Source organism: Nannospalax galili, unplaced genomic scaffold (genome assembly GCF_000622305.1).
Source record: "Nannospalax galili isolate Female #2095 unplaced genomic scaffold, S.galili_v1.0 scaffold243, whole genome shotgun sequence".
Taxonomy (NCBI): Eukaryota; Metazoa; Chordata; class Mammalia; order Rodentia; family Spalacidae; genus Nannospalax; species Nannospalax galili.
Genome location: NW_008353490.1, coordinates 4,131,038 through 4,147,418, shown reverse-complemented (window position 1 = coordinate 4,147,418; position 16,381 = coordinate 4,131,038). Strand labels below are relative to the sequence as shown.

At 38.9% G+C, this 16,381-nt stretch overlaps 1 protein-coding gene across 2 annotated transcripts in view; it reads left to right on the top strand.

Moving 5' to 3' along the window:
* Fbxo15 (F-box protein 15) overlaps positions 1-5,133 on the top strand; it is a 119,487-nt gene extending 114,354 nt beyond the window's left edge. For both annotated transcript variants that reach the window (XR_003846699.1, XR_003846698.1), the window contains one exon: positions 5,021-5,133. The gene's annotated coding sequence lies outside the window, so the exon portion shown is untranslated. The remainder of the gene's footprint in view (positions 1-5,020) is intronic.
* Positions 5,134-16,381: the final 11,248 nt, after the last annotated feature.

The window sequence follows — 16,381 nt, the reverse complement described above, 5'->3', positions numbered from 1 at the left end:
TATATAAAACAAGCAGCTGTAGATGGCATTGAAGTCTGCAGTGTCACTCTCCCTCCTCCTCAGCGACTAGTATGTGTTGAAGGAACACATTAGATGTGTAGATTAGGAAGGCAGGATGCAGCTGAAAACACTCAATTTTAGAAAGTTAGGAGCATTGTGGCTGCATAGATGGTAGTGTTTGCTGCAACCATCTGGCCTGAAGAGGGTGGGGGGTGTATGATATGTCCTGCATCTAACTTGGTGGTTCACTTCAGAATGACCTTTAAGGATGTCATTTAGAAAACAATCTTGCTGACCACATTGGCATGCTAAATAAAGCCCATGAAGAGGACACATTGAATTGATAAAGCTTCATACTTCATTAAAGTTTGCCCAGGGAGAGGAGTTACGGTAATAAACTGATGTCATCCTTCACATAGCAGGCCGTCAAGAAATGTGGATCCAAGTGAGTTTGTTAAAGTGAATGCAATTACAAGTCTTTTCCTGACTTGGCTCAAATAATTAAGTAGTGAATATCCCTTAGAAAAGTCTTCGTGTATGTAATTAGGAAAGTTATTTTTAGAGGCAAATGAAAACTAGTATTGTGCCTGAGTTTCTACCCACAGAACATCGTATAGCCCTGTGTGTCCAGGGATGTTAACAGCTCCGTTTTATAGATGTAACTTCAGTGAAATTCCTCAGCCAGAGTCTGTCACATCTATATAACAGGGATAAAATCCACTAGGAAACACGGGGATAAGCCCTTTTATATCAAATGACAAATCATTTGCAGAATTAAACATTTCAATCAACCCCCAACAGCAACATGGAAGGGGGCAGAGAATTTTAGTTGAAGAGTATATGATTCTTGTGAGATGAGAAGGCAATAGTTATGTACTGACCTGTGAGGATGATGGTTTTCTTGTGTGTGATGTATAGTTTAAAATACAGGATGAGGATAAATTGAGACCACGCAGTGTCAGTATTTTTAAAAAAACTCTAGGATGCAGCCCAGTGGCATGACAAATATAAAATCACATATTGACGGATGACTCCTGCTTAAAAAGCAGATGAATTCATTTTCCTTGAATATTACTTGTCTACAGTCACTCACAGAATATTGGAGTGTGGTAAAAATAGCTTAATGCACATGCACATTTTTTTCCATCGGGGGAAGTTACCTTTCTATATATGTTGTCAAAAATTTCATTCCAAATACTCAGATGTTCCCAAGATCCAAGGGTGATGGAAACAATTCTACATTTGGTCTTCAGGAGACTGAGTGAACACATGAGATAGAGAGAGTATGTGGGTCCATACTTCCCATTCCAGCCTGGAGAACCCAGAAACTAAAGGAAGCATCAAAAAAACAATTATGTTCTTCTCTCTCAGGTTCTTTCTTTTCCATTACCTCCATGGTTCCTTTTCATTATCCTGGGTCCTATAGTTATGTCTGGATACATGCTAACTTATAAGGATTTGGTGCTAGAATCCACATGTGAGGGAGAACATATGTCATTTGTTTTTCTGAGTCTGTGTTACTTATTAAGATGATTAAGAGCTTCTGAGCTGTTCTGTATGAAATACACAAAAATTTAATAAAAATTTAAAAAGAAAACAATTATGGCAGAATGACATCCTCAAGCAGGTGAGAAATGAAGGCCCATTCAATAATGGTTAAGAGACAATTAGAACTCCACATGTGAAATACTAAAGCTGTACCTCTCATGTCACACAGGTGACACGAAGGTACATTCCAGGTAGACTATAAGCATAAACAAAATTACGAACTTCAGAGGAAGATATTGGAGACTATTTTATTTGTATGTAGTGAAGAATTTTAAAGTAGAACAACAAAACTGAACAGGAAAGCAAAACACAAACCATGGGGAAAACTTATTGGTCAAATGGATTATTTTAAAGCCCAAAGTTCCATACATATACAAATGGTAAGACCAAACTACAATTTGAGAGATATCTAGAAAACATAATTGGTAGAGGATTGGTACTCAGAATATATTGTAAAAGTATAATCCCTTCAAAACTATAAGCCTAAGACCAGAAACTCAGGAAGGTAGGGAAAAGATAGGAACAGACAAAAGTCATAGGGGAGGAACCAAGAATGTACACAAAACATGAAGACAACACTCACTAGTGTTCAGAGACATTCAAAGGAAACCAAGGTATGACAGTTTCTCATTTTTCAATTGGCAAAAATATAATACCCCAGCAATTTCCAAGTGTTGATCAGGATGTAGAGCATGTGAACTCATGTTCTACTGGTGGGAGTACAAATTGGTACAAACACTTCATAAGGTATTTTTGCATTCTCTACACTAGTTGAAAATATACAAAATCTACAGTTTGATAATTCCATTTGGAAGTATACACCAGTGGAAGTCTTATGCATATGTGAACAAAGGGAGATGAATAATGTTTATAAAATGATTTGTTCTATGGTAGAAGATGGTCGACAAGCTGTACCCACCCATCATCAGCAAAGATGGTAGACAAGGTACACACATCCATCATCAGCATCTGTGGGGGATAGAGCAGAAATAACTGGAGAACCACTACTTTTCTAGGTGAATGACAACAAGAAGCTTAAATTTCAGTAGCAAACAGACAGAGCCATAAGTCCCTGCCCTCGGCCAAACAAAAAACGAGTCTCTGAAAGCCTAGACTACAGTTTCAGTTGAGAATAGACAGAAACATATAAAAAAATAATAAGCCATAGAATTTAGAGAGCAGGGAATGTAAGGAGAGGAAGAGCTCCAGCGTATGGAATGTGCAGAGGCAGTGAGGTAGAGGGTGGAGGCTGAGGTGAAAGAGAGGAAGAAAGGAAGGGAGGGAGGGAAGGGAGAGTTGTAAAATTAACACTGGTCTCCCTATGAAGCAGATCTGCAGTTTAAGGAGGTAAGGGATTCTGGAGTCTGTAGCATGCTGGCCCTGGTAAAACTCTCTCTTCATGCCAGTGTTGGCTTTAATACAGAGATGGGAAGCCATATTGAGTGACTTCTTTCTGAGTCTGTAGATTAGGAATCAAAGACCCTGTATTATTTTGTCTGTGGGAACTTACAGCAAGGTCTTATGCTTAATTCTGGGAGAGCAGGCTTGAAGAGTTGGTGAGCTACAGGAGGAAGACTTTGAATCAGATACTCTGAAAATTGCACATGGTGGGAAACTGAGGGGAGACACTAGAGGAGTGGAGGATAGTTCCCTTTGGGGCCATCAGTTAGGGAAGCTAGTTTATTAGAGCTCCATGGAGGGAAATCAGTGCTTGTAAGTTAGACATGGAAGAAGTTTTAGAAAACTAGAGCAAATAAAGTGAACAGAGATTTCACAAAAGAGGAAATATGGATGATGGATTTGTGCATAAGAAAATGCTTAATACCCTTAGTCATCAGGAAAATAAAATAAAAAAAAACAGAACAGAACAAAACAAAAACTACTCACTCCTGTCATAATGATATCATTTAAAAAGTCCAAACCATCATAAGTGCTGGTGAGGATGTTGGAACAAAAGGACTCTCACACACTGCTGGTGGCAATGCAAGTAGTGCCACCACTATGGAAACCAATATGGAAGTTTCTCAAAGACTAAAAGGAGAAACCATAAGATCCAGCTACAAGACTCCTAGAAATATATCCAAAGGTCCTAAGTCAACATACTACAGAGACACCTGCTCATCTATGTTTATGGTGGCATCATTCCTAACACTCAAGTTATAGAATCAGCTTAGATATCTATCAATAGATGAATGTGATATATATGTGTATATATACATATATACACACATATACATATATTGTACACACACATATATGCAATGGAGTATTACTCAGCCATTAAGAAGTAAAAAATCAATGCCATTTGCAGAAAAATGGATGAAATGGGATCATCATTGAGAAATAGTCTAGGCTCAAATAATCAGATGCCACAAGATTTCTCTCATTTGTTGAATGTTTAAAAAGACATAGAAGTGGAAGTAGTCCAACTGTTAGAAAATAGAGTAGGGGAGCTGGAGAGATGGCTTAATGATCAAGAGCATTAGCTGCTTTTCCAGAGGACCTGGGTTCAGTTCCGAGCACCCATGGCCACTAACAACCATCTTTAACTCTAGTACAGGGAATCTGGCACCTCTCTTCTGGCCTGCATGGACATTGCATGGCATAGGTACACTAATGTACATGCAGGCAAAACACTCATACACATTAAAAATAAATCAGAAAATAGAACAAGGACCAATGGGAGAGGGAGGGGAATAAATTTGGGCAACAGGGGTAAATATAATCAAACTATCTTGTCTACATGTATGAAAATGTCATAATTAAACCTATTACTTTTATAATTAGTATATGATTATTAAGAAAGTAATACTGTTTTTAATAGCAAGAAACTGGAAATGTTGTAATTTGTCAGAAGAAAAATTAATAGGACCATAACTAAATGGAAAAATATTACATTATTATATGATGCAGTTTAAATGAAATTTAGAGCCATCAGAACTGACTCTAAAGATTTTTTAAAATGAAAACATTCACTTGCAGTAGAATCATTAAAAATGTGCCTGGGGATGATAAATACCAATTCAAGTGAGTAATCATATTTGGATATGGAGGGAGGACAGTAAGAGACAGAACACATTTACAAATGTGAGATGTAGCCAACAAGCTGAACAATACATTGTGACTAAGAAGGATGGTATCCTTGAGATAATTCAAATAAAATGAAAATCATTATCCATATGTGCCCTCAAATAAAATTTATATGTTAATCTGATTATCTAAACAATATTGCTTAATAAGTTGATTTCATAGGCATATTAATAGTGATTTCATGATGATGCTTTACTGTATGCAATATTTGGGTTGATTTTTAAAATAAATACAAATATGAAACATAATGTATAATTATGTAAATTCATATTTTTATTTACTGCATTAAGTACAAGTTCTCAAGAACATTGTAAAACTTATCTAAAAATGTTTAGAATTTGTTACTGCTGACATTCATTTAATTTCTTCTTGACCCTTCCAGGCCAAACCGCTTACAGCTGTACTTCTGGCTACAGTGAGATCTCAAGGATCAAAACTGAACTCGAGAAATGTCTGTAGTGTGATCTTTAAAACAGAAATACATCAGGCTAATATAAGAGCAATGTTACAAATATCAGTACTGTGAGTTTTCTTCTTCATACATTACAATGTCATGCCTTAGAGCTCAATGAGAGGCACTGTGTGATTGGAAGAGGATTGTTCTGCATGGCTCTAGAACTCATGTGACCGGTGACTTGCCACTGAGACCTCCTTTCTTGCCATCTTCACCCTGATGTCATGTCCTTACTTGACTGGGAAGATGACAAAATTCCATTGTCTTAATCTTCCTGAGTTGCTATAACAAAATACCACAGGCTGTGTGACTCACACAGCAGAGATGTTTCCACAGTACTGGAGACTAAAGTCCAAGATCACATTCCTGATGATAAGCAAAGCTGATTTGATTCCTGGTGAGGGCTCTTTTCCTGGATTATAGGTGGCCATCTTTTCACTATGTCCTCACAAAACAGAGGAAAAAGACAGTTCTGGTGTTTTCTCTTTGGAAGGACTCTAATCTTAATGGCCATGGTCCCAACCATATGAATCATTTGACCTTAGTTACTTCCTAACACCCAAACTAGCAAAATTTGGAAGGACACATACATTCAGCCTAAACTACCAGCTAAGGCAATAATTGTTGCTGAGTCACCCTGTTATTATTTATAACCATTATGTTCAGAATTTGTAAAGAACTCAAAAAAACTAAGAGCTAACCTTCCAATACATAGTTCAAAATTGATAAATGAGCAAATGAACTGAGCAGATACTTTTCAAAAGAAAAAGTGTAAACAGCCAATAAGTACACAAATATTCATGACATCAAAGCTGCAGTGAGGCTTATTGACCCCATCAGCAGAGCTGTCCAGGGAATGAGCACACTGATCAGGTTTGTTCAGACTGTCCCATTCTCCCTTTCTGCTGCTGCTCTTTGGTCAGATGTGACAATCAGGAACATTGGCATTGACTGGAGACAATCCTATTGCATGAATTAACCAGTCTCAGAAAGACAAACATCACATTTTCTCTGATTTACAGTTCCTAGACACATAAAATCAGGTACATAGATATCATGACAACAGAAGCAAAACTGGGAGAACAAAAGGGACTAATGGGAGAAGAAGGGGGAGAAAGAGGAATGTAGAGGTGTGAGGGAGGAATACACTCAAACTACATTATACACTGTATGTAAAGTACTCAATGTAACCTGGTACAGTGTACAAAGAATATAGAACAATAGGATAGGGGAAAGAGCATTGGCACTCTTAACTCTCAAAAAAGAGACTTGAAAATAGGACATGTAACCTTGCAGTGGAACAATGGACATTAAGATGAAAAATTTGGAGGGCTGGTGTCTTAGTTTGGTCGTGATAAACACCATGACCAAAAGCAACTTGGGGCAGGAAGGGTTTATTTGACTTACCCTTCCAAGTCACAGTCCATCACTGAGGGAAAGTCAGGGCAGGAACTCAAGGTAGGAGCTTAGAGGCAGGAATGGAAACAGAGACCATGGAGGAATGCTGCTCACTGGCTTGTTTCCCTGGCTTGCTCAGCGACTTTTATTATACAACGCAGGTCCACCTGCCCAGGGATGGCATTACCCACTGTGGGTTACACCCTCCTACATTAATTAGCAGTTAAAAAAAAGTCTTACTGACGTGCCCACATGCCAGTCTGATGGAGAAATTCGTTAGTTGACATTCCCCCTTCTCAGATGACTCTAGTATGGTTAAGTTGACAAAACCTAACTAGCAGAACTGAGATTTGGCTCATCTGACAGAGTGTTTGCTCAGTTTGCTTAGAAGCCCTAGGTTTGATCCCTAGCGTCATATAAATTGGGTATGGGGGTGTACACCTGCAATTTTAGCACTTGGGAGCTGGAGACAGGAGAATCAGGAGTTCAAGGTCATCCTTGGCTACATAGTAAGTTTGAGACTATATGAGATCTTGACTAATAAAGGAGAAAGAATATTTGGAAAATATCTGCTACTATCTAGCAACTTCTATTTTAACTGTTGCAGAAGGGTGATGCTGAACAGTAGAGGCAAAGGAGGGATGTGAGCTTCCTGTGTCTTCCTGAAGCACTGATAAAACTACAATAAATACTCAGTAAAATTTAACTTACTTAATGAAAAATAAATACATGAAATATGTGTTTGGTATGCTACCACAGTCCAGCTTTAGTGTGACTTGTTAATGATTGTTTTAAAAGATTTTTTAAAAGATTTTTATTTATTTATTTTTTCATGCTTTTGAGACAGTGTCTCCCTGTAGCCCCAGGTTTCCTGGAACTCACTATGTAGACCAAGCTGGCCTTGAGCTCACCGAGATCCACCTGCCTCTGCCTCCTGAGTGCTCAGATTAAAGGTGTGAGCCACCACGCCCGGCAAAAAAGATTTTTATTTTTAATCAATGTTTATATGTGTGTATATCTGAATATGGGGTTGTGCACATGAGTGCAGTGCCTATAGATGCCAGAGAGGGTGTCAGAGCCCATGGAACTGGAGTTATAGGTGGCTGTCTGCCACCTGATATGGGTGCTGGGAACCAAACTTTAGTCCTCTGTAAGAGCAGTATAGGCTCTTAGCTGCTGAACCATCTCTCCAGCTCTGTTAACGACTTTTATTTATGAACGTACCACAGCCTAGTTTACTGTGCTTCGAAAATTCCTTAGCATTCTCTTGCTTTATGTAGGTTAAGGAGGTAATTGCTGTTTAGTATCTGAAAAGCAAACAGACATCTTGGATAGTGAAGGATGGTGCTGAGGATCTCCACTTGCTGCCTTGCCATCCTGTGTCTGCATTTTATTTCTTTAACTCATCCTTGAGGGCTAATCATTATTTGCTCCCTGTGAATCAGAAAGTCTCAAAGAACCTGCAAAGAATAAATAAAATGGTGTCTCAATGGCTTAAGTGCTTTTTAGACAATAAAGACATTTTGTAAGCTATAAAGGTTTGGCTTTCTGCCTTCAGTCACTTAATTTATTAGTACTGATAACAGAGGAAGGATTACTACCATTTGTTTTTGCTTTCTGGGCCTGTAAGATGGTCCATGTGAGATGAAGAGGTGGTTTCTAGGGCCCAGCTGGGAGGCTGGGCTTAGAGAAGAGACTTCTGGCAACTGAATATGGAGAGGACCTGGCCAGGTAGGATTCTGATAAAATTATACACTAACTAAAAAGGAAACTTTTCACCCCATGGAAAGTGTCCTTACCCTTGACCTTTATGTTACTTACTGCTGTGGCTATATTGAAGGAGCCCAGTTCAGACTGCATTTTTTAGCACTGTCCTTTATAAACCTGTAAATTGGCAGGATGATGCAGAAAAGAAGTTCTTTGTTGATAGACCAGTCCAGGTTCTTACCATGGCTAAGCCACCTTCTAGACTGTGATCTGGCCTACATTTTTGACTTTTGTGACTCCCCCATTCTTCATTTACAGAATGAAGTTAACACCTGTCTGATAACTGTACAACTAGCCATGGGGTCCTGTGCCTGCGTAGTGGGAGGTGCCTACCATCCATTCATTCCTGTCTTCTGAGTGGAATTTTATAAATCATAATGGAAGTGAAGTCAGCTCAGTGATATCAACAGGGACCTAAGGGGTCTTGTGACCCGTTGGCTGCCCAGTGCTGGCTGAGAGCTTCATGTTCAGATGTGCGTGCCCATGTTCTTGTGGTGGAACAATATGAGCACATGCCTGCATTTTTCACTTTCTTTTCCCAATTACATTAGAGTGACAGTTAATGGTACTATGTATTATGTATTCTGACCTTTTGAAAAATTTCTTGTGCTTTTGTACATTTCATACAATAGTTCTTAATCAAATTTAGATCCCGTCCTCCATCCATGCCCTCCCCAACTCCCTGCCCGACTTCATGCATTCCACCATACACATTAAGTCCTACCCAGTCAATAATCTGTACCCACATGCCTCTCAAGGCAAATTCATCCACTGAGCCACTGGAGTCTACTCAGCCCACCTAGAGATTGTAAGTAAGGCATACTTTCCCTCACCCATCAGTAATCAGTCTCCAATAGTTCTCAGTCTAGGACTGGTCCAACAGCCATCTTGCTCCACTCTGGGCCCTTGTCTAATTGAGTTGGCATGGATCCTGTGCTCAATGCCACCAGCGCCACAAGTTCACATTTGTAAGCTTCCAGTGACCTGAAAGCCTCTGCTTCCCTGTGTGCATGAACCAGCCCTGGCTCTTACAATCTTTCCACCCTCTCTTCCACAATGGTCTCTGAGCCATGGCTAGGTGAGGTTTAATATAGGAGTCCATCCAGGGATGCACAGTCTGCAGTCTCTTATTCTTCAAAACTTGGCCAGTTGTGGCCTTCTGTGTTCACTGCACTCTGTTGCATGAGGAAGCTTCACTGCTGAGAGTTATGGGATGCATTAGTTTTCTCTCTACCCCTTTTTCTGCTATGTTCCATGAGCCTTAGGTATAGAGGTTTAACTGTAAATGTGTCACCTAACACTGGGAATCTCTCAGATGTATATTCTCTGTGTTTGACCAGTTATGGAATTCTTCAGTAGCCTTCATCTGTTGCAAACAGAAAGCCTCTTTGATGAGTGGTGTATGGTATGCTTGTCTGTAATATACTCATCCATATTTAGCATATAGTAAGAACTTGCATTTGTTTAGAGATATGATAGAGGTAGGGTTTTTTCCTTGGATCTGTCTTCTCCAGCCATGTGCATTTGGCTGTGTTTACAGCGCCACCCATGAGTTCATTCCCATTGAGAGGGTTTTAAGACCAGTTAGATAGCTGTTGATTGCCCCCAGACAACAGTGCCACTACTGCACCACTAGAGGTAGTTTGCTGTGCCAGTCGTTATGGTTATTAGGCTTTATGACTCGGTTGGACCATTAATTGATTTTCTCCCTTAGCAGTTTGCATACTATCTATCATTATGAGAGTTAAACCAGGTAGAAGGGTTCCAGGTCAGTTGCTGCTCCATTGCTTCAAGTCCTGTATCTGAAGTTTGTCCTGTCTTCAGCAATAGGGTCTTATCTTCTAGTTCTGTGAGATAACCAAGAGCTTAGGCAATAGCCTGTGTTATATTGGGAGTCTATTGGAACACTCTCACCACTGAGAGGGAGGTCTCTTCTGTCTGGCACTGTGTTCCTCACCAGTCTCCAGGTATACATTTGCATAAATGTTTAGACGTTGTATGTGCATTTCTTAGGGGGTTTTGGGGGCATCACATTTCCCTATGGGTTCCCTACCTTCCCAAGATTCATTCATCTCTACTCTTTCTCCTCTCATCCTCCCTCTCTCCTCCCTCCCCCAGTCCCAAGCGCCCCCATTATCCCCACTCTCCCCCTAATAACACCTGCCTCCCACCATCCCCTGCGTCCTGATTTCCCTCCCCCAATACATACTATGGCCCCCTGCATGTCCCTCCCTCCTCTCCTCCCAGCTAGACACTCCCACTTTCTACACCTCCCCCAGTAATATCTGTTTCCTACTATCTCCCTCTTTCAGCTTCTTTTCCTTAACCTCTGTGTATCCTTTCCTTCCATTTTCCTGACTTCTGTTGTTACATCAGGATATATACTCACATATAAAGAATTGATGCTACAATCTGAGAATGAGGGAGAACATATGTTGCTTACTTTTCTGCATTTGTGTTAGTTCACTTAGTATATACTAACACTCTAGTTCTATCCATTTACCTGTGAATTTCATCTTTTCTTACTGCCGAGTAGAACTTCATTGTGTAACTTCATTGTCCATTTGTCAGTTGAAGGACTTTTTATATGTATCTCAAGACACTTGTGCCTTGGGATACGGAGGAAATATGCAGGGGTCACCAGGGACTGGTAAGGCAAGAGACTGATACTGCAGAGTCTTTAACTGCCTCAGTCACTGCTCTGTAGTTAGCACTTTGGCAATTTAGGGGGCTTGTTTTCAAGAGATTTCTCTTAAAATATACTTTATGACTTCTATTTATATGGCTATATTTAGAGTATTCTGCCTTTCATACTTTGGTGCAAGACTTCCTGTTTCTTTAAGGCTTCCTGTTTCTTTTTAGGAGACAAGAAATGAAAATGAGTTGGAAAGATAGTTTCACGGATGTGGGGGGGGAGAGCGAGAGTGAGCAAGTGAGAGAGAGAGAAATATGTGTTGAATTAGAAAATGTTCTTTCTTCCTATAGTTTTTAGAAAATTTATTATTTGAATGATGACTGTTTATTTTGAGGTTTTGGTGTTGATAAGAGTAAAGTAGAATAAGAAAATTTATCAATAGCAATCTGATCATTTAAAAAGTTGAGCCACCTGTGTCTCCTTTGAGAGAAGTCATCATTCCTTTCAGATCTGGGATCCATTTGTTGGCTCTTGACCTTTGGTGTGGGGCAGACTGGTACCATGGATAACAGCATTGATTTTTGGCACAGGATCAACTTAGTGTCTATCCTGTGTTCTGCTACCTGTTAGCTGAGTCACCTTGCATGTGTGATTTAATTCTCAAAGTCTGGCTTTTCTCATTTGTAAGGTGTCATCTGTGGAATGATAGTAGATTTCTCACAAGATTGTTCTATTAAATAAGACAGTGGCACCTGGTTCATGATAAATGTCCAGCAAACGTGGTTATCATTGTGCTGTTGTTATGAGGAGCAGCATATTATAACAGATGTGTCAGTGTATTATTATTTAGCAGCATGACCGAAATGTGAAAGGTGGAGTAGATCTGAATCTTTGGTGCAGAGCCCTGGAACAGATGTGCTGTAAGAATGGGCACATTTCTCTTTTTTGCTTTTTTGTTTGTCTGTGCACCCAACTGAATCATGCCCTTGGAAGACTGCAAAAATAAATAAATAAAAACCTCCTTAAACTTTAAAACACCTATTTCTTCAACACCTACAAAATACTTTTTTTCATAGTTGCCATCCTTCTGATTCTAAATTCATTATCGTTAAAATATCTCTTGCTTTTCTTTTCATTTGGTCATTTCGTTTCAGTTCATTTGGTCATTTTGATAAGTTCATCTGGAGCATTGGTGGGGCTGGAGACAGAGAAAAAACGTAAAACGAGTATGATAGAGCCTTAGCCTTGAACCTTCAGACCCATGGAAGATGTAGTCTCAGCTCGAGAAGAGCTCAGATGGAGACAACAGAGGAGAGGAACCACTGCCCCTGCTGGTGGGCAGGAGGTCCACAGAGGCTGTGCCACTGTACAGGATGGGCAGGAAGAGTGAACACAATAGGACAGAGAGTGAACACAGCTCTGCTGAAACAGAACTGGGAGGCTTTAAGGGCTAGAAAGCCAGTCACTAAATGGCATCAGCTGGTGTTCCAGAACAGAAGTACTGGTTTGTATTCCACGAGCCATGCATAAGGGCTGTTATCCTCCTACTTTCTCGTCAATAGGGAACATGCTACACCTTGCTGCTTTAAAGTAATTTTGAGTGCTAAGTGGCATAGGGTTTATTTCATATTTCTTTGTTTTGTCATGAGAGAAAAACTCTTCACAGGCTCACTTATACATTTGAGTCTTTTCTTTTTGCACTGTGTGCACACCCCTTGCCGTGTTTTCTGTTGAGTTGATTCTCAGGAGCTCCTGATATAGTTCACGTATGTTCTACAGTCTCTCATCTGTGAGCTTTTCCCCTATGGTTTGTGCTTATGTGGCTGAAGTTTTCCTTCTACTTGGTTAGGTCATAAAAGGATTTCTTAAAAGGTGTGTGTGTGTGTGTGTGTGTTTGTGTGTGTGTGTGTTGCCTGTGTGGGCGCTGTGCCAGGCATGCCTGAGGAGGTCAGAGGACTTGTTTGTGGCATTGGTTCTTTCCTTCCACCTTGATGTGGGATCGGAGGATCGGAGCATTGAATTCAGATCACCAGGCATGCACAGCAAGCACCTTTACCTTCTGAGCCATCTCACCAGCCCCATATACTTGTATTAGCCTTTAAGCTTTTCCCTTTATATACTAGCTCATTAATCTTTGGGTTGGATAAACTATGGCTCCAACTACTTTTTTTCCTGTCAGTCTTTTCTAGTAACAGCTTATTTTTACAAGTTTGTCTTTTACCTATTTTCCTTGTCAAGTTATAGTCATATTTGTGAGCTTTTTCTCTGTCTTGGGAATATTTGTGTTTCTGAGCTTGTGTTGCTTTTTTTTTTTTTTTACAAGGATTTGTAGGATATCTTAGTATCTAATAGGGAGAAGTATATCTGTTCTATCTTAATTTTTTATGGTTTGAAGATTTATTTTTTAATCATTATGCTTTTAAAAATTTTTAATAACTACTAAAACAAAGACCTCTAGATAGGCTGACTAGAGTCACCGAAGGGCAAGTAGTGAGGAATGGCTGGGGGTGCCGACAACACAGCAGACAGTAGCAGGGATATGAGAGTATAAGGGCTCTACTCAGGGGAGGGACTCTATAGGAGGGTGCTATCTGGGAAGTGGATGTATAGTCGAATGAGATGGTTTGGAATGTTCTGTGTTATATACACACATAGACACACAAATCAACAAATTTTTTAAAAATGTATTATATTTTAGGAGGAAGCATGGAAATTTACATCATGCTAATTAGTAGAGGTGATAAACAATACCGTTGAAATCTTCCCGATGACTTTATAGACATACACAGGCGCCAAGGATCCAAGTGCAACCGATTATGACTAGTGATCTTAATTTTTAAATGTTAAATGTTCATTTAGCCACTTGAGTGTTTAATACTCTTTATGTATTTTAATATGAGTTTGAGGAATCCTTCAAAAATCTTCTTGATTGTTGATTGGGATGATATTGAATTAATGGGTTATTTGGGCTAATTAATACCCCACAATCCCATAATAATAAAATTATAGTAACAAGTAAATGTAAGTTAAAGCAGTAACCAAAGCCATTGAATTCCCTAATCCATATGCAAGTTTTAGGAAACTTCCAAGTACATAGATTAACCTTTTCTATTTTCATCATGCACCAATTTTGGTATTATATTTTTATAGTGACTCATTCATTTTTCTCAGTTGTTAACTTTATTTGTACAAAATTGATTCTTTTGTACGTGTACTCTCTCTGCCCGCACAGATTCTGAAAAAAAGACAGCTCCATTTGAATTGTTTTCTTCATCACTGTGCATGCAAAAATTCTGCTTTTCATCAGTTAGTACTTTATTAACTTTTTTTAATGATAGGGCAAGAAACAGTCTGTAAATTTTTAAAAATTGAACAAACAGGCACATGAAGACATCTAAAAATGACTTCAGGCACTCTGCATGTACTCTATGTAACATTCATTTTAAAACAACAACTTTAGGCTTATTTTATTTATTTTTATAGTTTACTTTTTGAAAGAAATCAATCCATCTAGAGGTTTTCTCACTTTTGTAGGTAAACAGGTCTTGATTTTGATAGTACTTTCTATTTCTTTTCATCCATATCACTGAATCTGACCTTATATATTTGTTTCCCACTTTATGTTTAGTTTCATTAAATGACCACTTCAAAGCTCCCCCTTTTCTGTGTTTAAAAATTGTGTCTGGGGGCTAGAGAGATGGCTCAGCAGTTAAGAGCACTCTTGCAGAGGACCCGGGTTCAATTCCCAGCACCTACATGGCAGCTAACAACCATCTGTAACTCCAGTTCCAGGGGATCTGACACCTTCTTCTGACCTCTGCAGGCATTGCACAACATGGGTGTACCTACCTACATGCAGGCAATACACATATACACATAAAATAAAAAGAAATAAAATACTAAAGAAAAAGTTGTGTCTGCCCTTTGGGTCATGCTTTTGATACCGTGACCAAGAATTCTTTGCCTAAATCAAGGCTGGAAGACATTTTTTTCCATTTTCTTCTAGAATCTTCACAGTTTAAACTCTTCCGTTTAGGTCTATGGACCATTTTGAGTTAATGGTTGGGTGCAATGTGTGGTGAGGGTATAAGATCTTTCTTTGCTTTTGTGGTTTTGCATGTTTATATTGAATTACCCTAGAACCAATTGTTGAAAGGACTGTTTTCTATCCCTTTAATTATCGTGGCACCTTTGTCAAAATTAAACTGATTGCTACGTAAGAATTTATTTCTGAACTCTTAATTCTATTCCATTGATTTATATGCCTATCCTGTGCTAATGCCATAGTCTTGATTAATGTAGTCTTATTGTGAGTTCTGAAATCGGAACATGTAAGTCTTCCAACATTATTCTGGGTCAAAATAACTTTTGACTATTCCTTTATACTTCTATATGAATTTTAGCATTAGTTTGCACATTCCTACAAAAACATCCCTGCTGAGATTTCAGTAGGACTTGGGATTAATTTACAGATCAACTTGGAAACAATTACCATCTTCACAATACTGAATCTTTCAATTTTTCAACATGAAATGTCTTCATTTATTTAGTTCTATTTAGATTTCTTTGGGGAATTAAAAAAATAGCTTTTAGAATAGTATCTTGAACTTTAGTTTGCATTATTTCATTTTGTGTGCTTTTATGATGTGAATGGAATAGTTGTCTCTGAATTCAATTTTCAGATCATTTGTTACTAACACATCTAAGTACAATTGACTTTGTATATTGATTATGGACTCCATGACTTTTATAAACTTATTCACACATTTCAATAGTAACATGGAATTTTCTATACCCAACATCATAAGATAGCTTTACTTTGTTTCCAAACTAGATGATTCTTACTTCTATTCCCTCTTGTTTTTCCATTCTTTTTCTCCCACACCTGTGCTCTCTTTCTCTTCCTTCTCCTTCTCCTTCTTGTTTTTGTGATTTTTGTGTTGTACTGGCCAGAAACGTTCACATCAATGCTGAATAAATGTTTCTGATCTTCCCAAACTGAGGGAACAAAGCATTGTTTTATCATTTGTTGTTGGTTTTTCATAGATGTCCCGGGAGCCCTTGCCTCCATGTGGATTCAGCACTCTAATCTCTGCCTCTCTTGTCATATATTCTCTCCCTGTATGTCCAGGTTTCCCTCTTCTTAGAAGAATACCATTTATTGGATTAGGGTCTGCATGAAAATTAAGCACAAGCTCCACATATGAGTTTCCACAAGCTGCTTTAACAAAGAGCCTCCAGTTGGGGAGTTTGGGATAACAGAAACTGCTTCTTTCACAATTGAATGCAAGAAATCTAAGACCAAGATGTGTAGGAGTAACTCCTGTGAGAATGTGAGGGAGAGGTGCTTTAGACTTCCCTTCAAGAGTGTTGCTGACGGTCTTGGCATTGCTGTGGGTGTAGAAGCATTACCCCATTTCTGTTTTCCTCTTCAGTTGGCAACCTCTGTTTGTATCTGCATCCAAAGTTTCTCTTTATATAAAAAGATG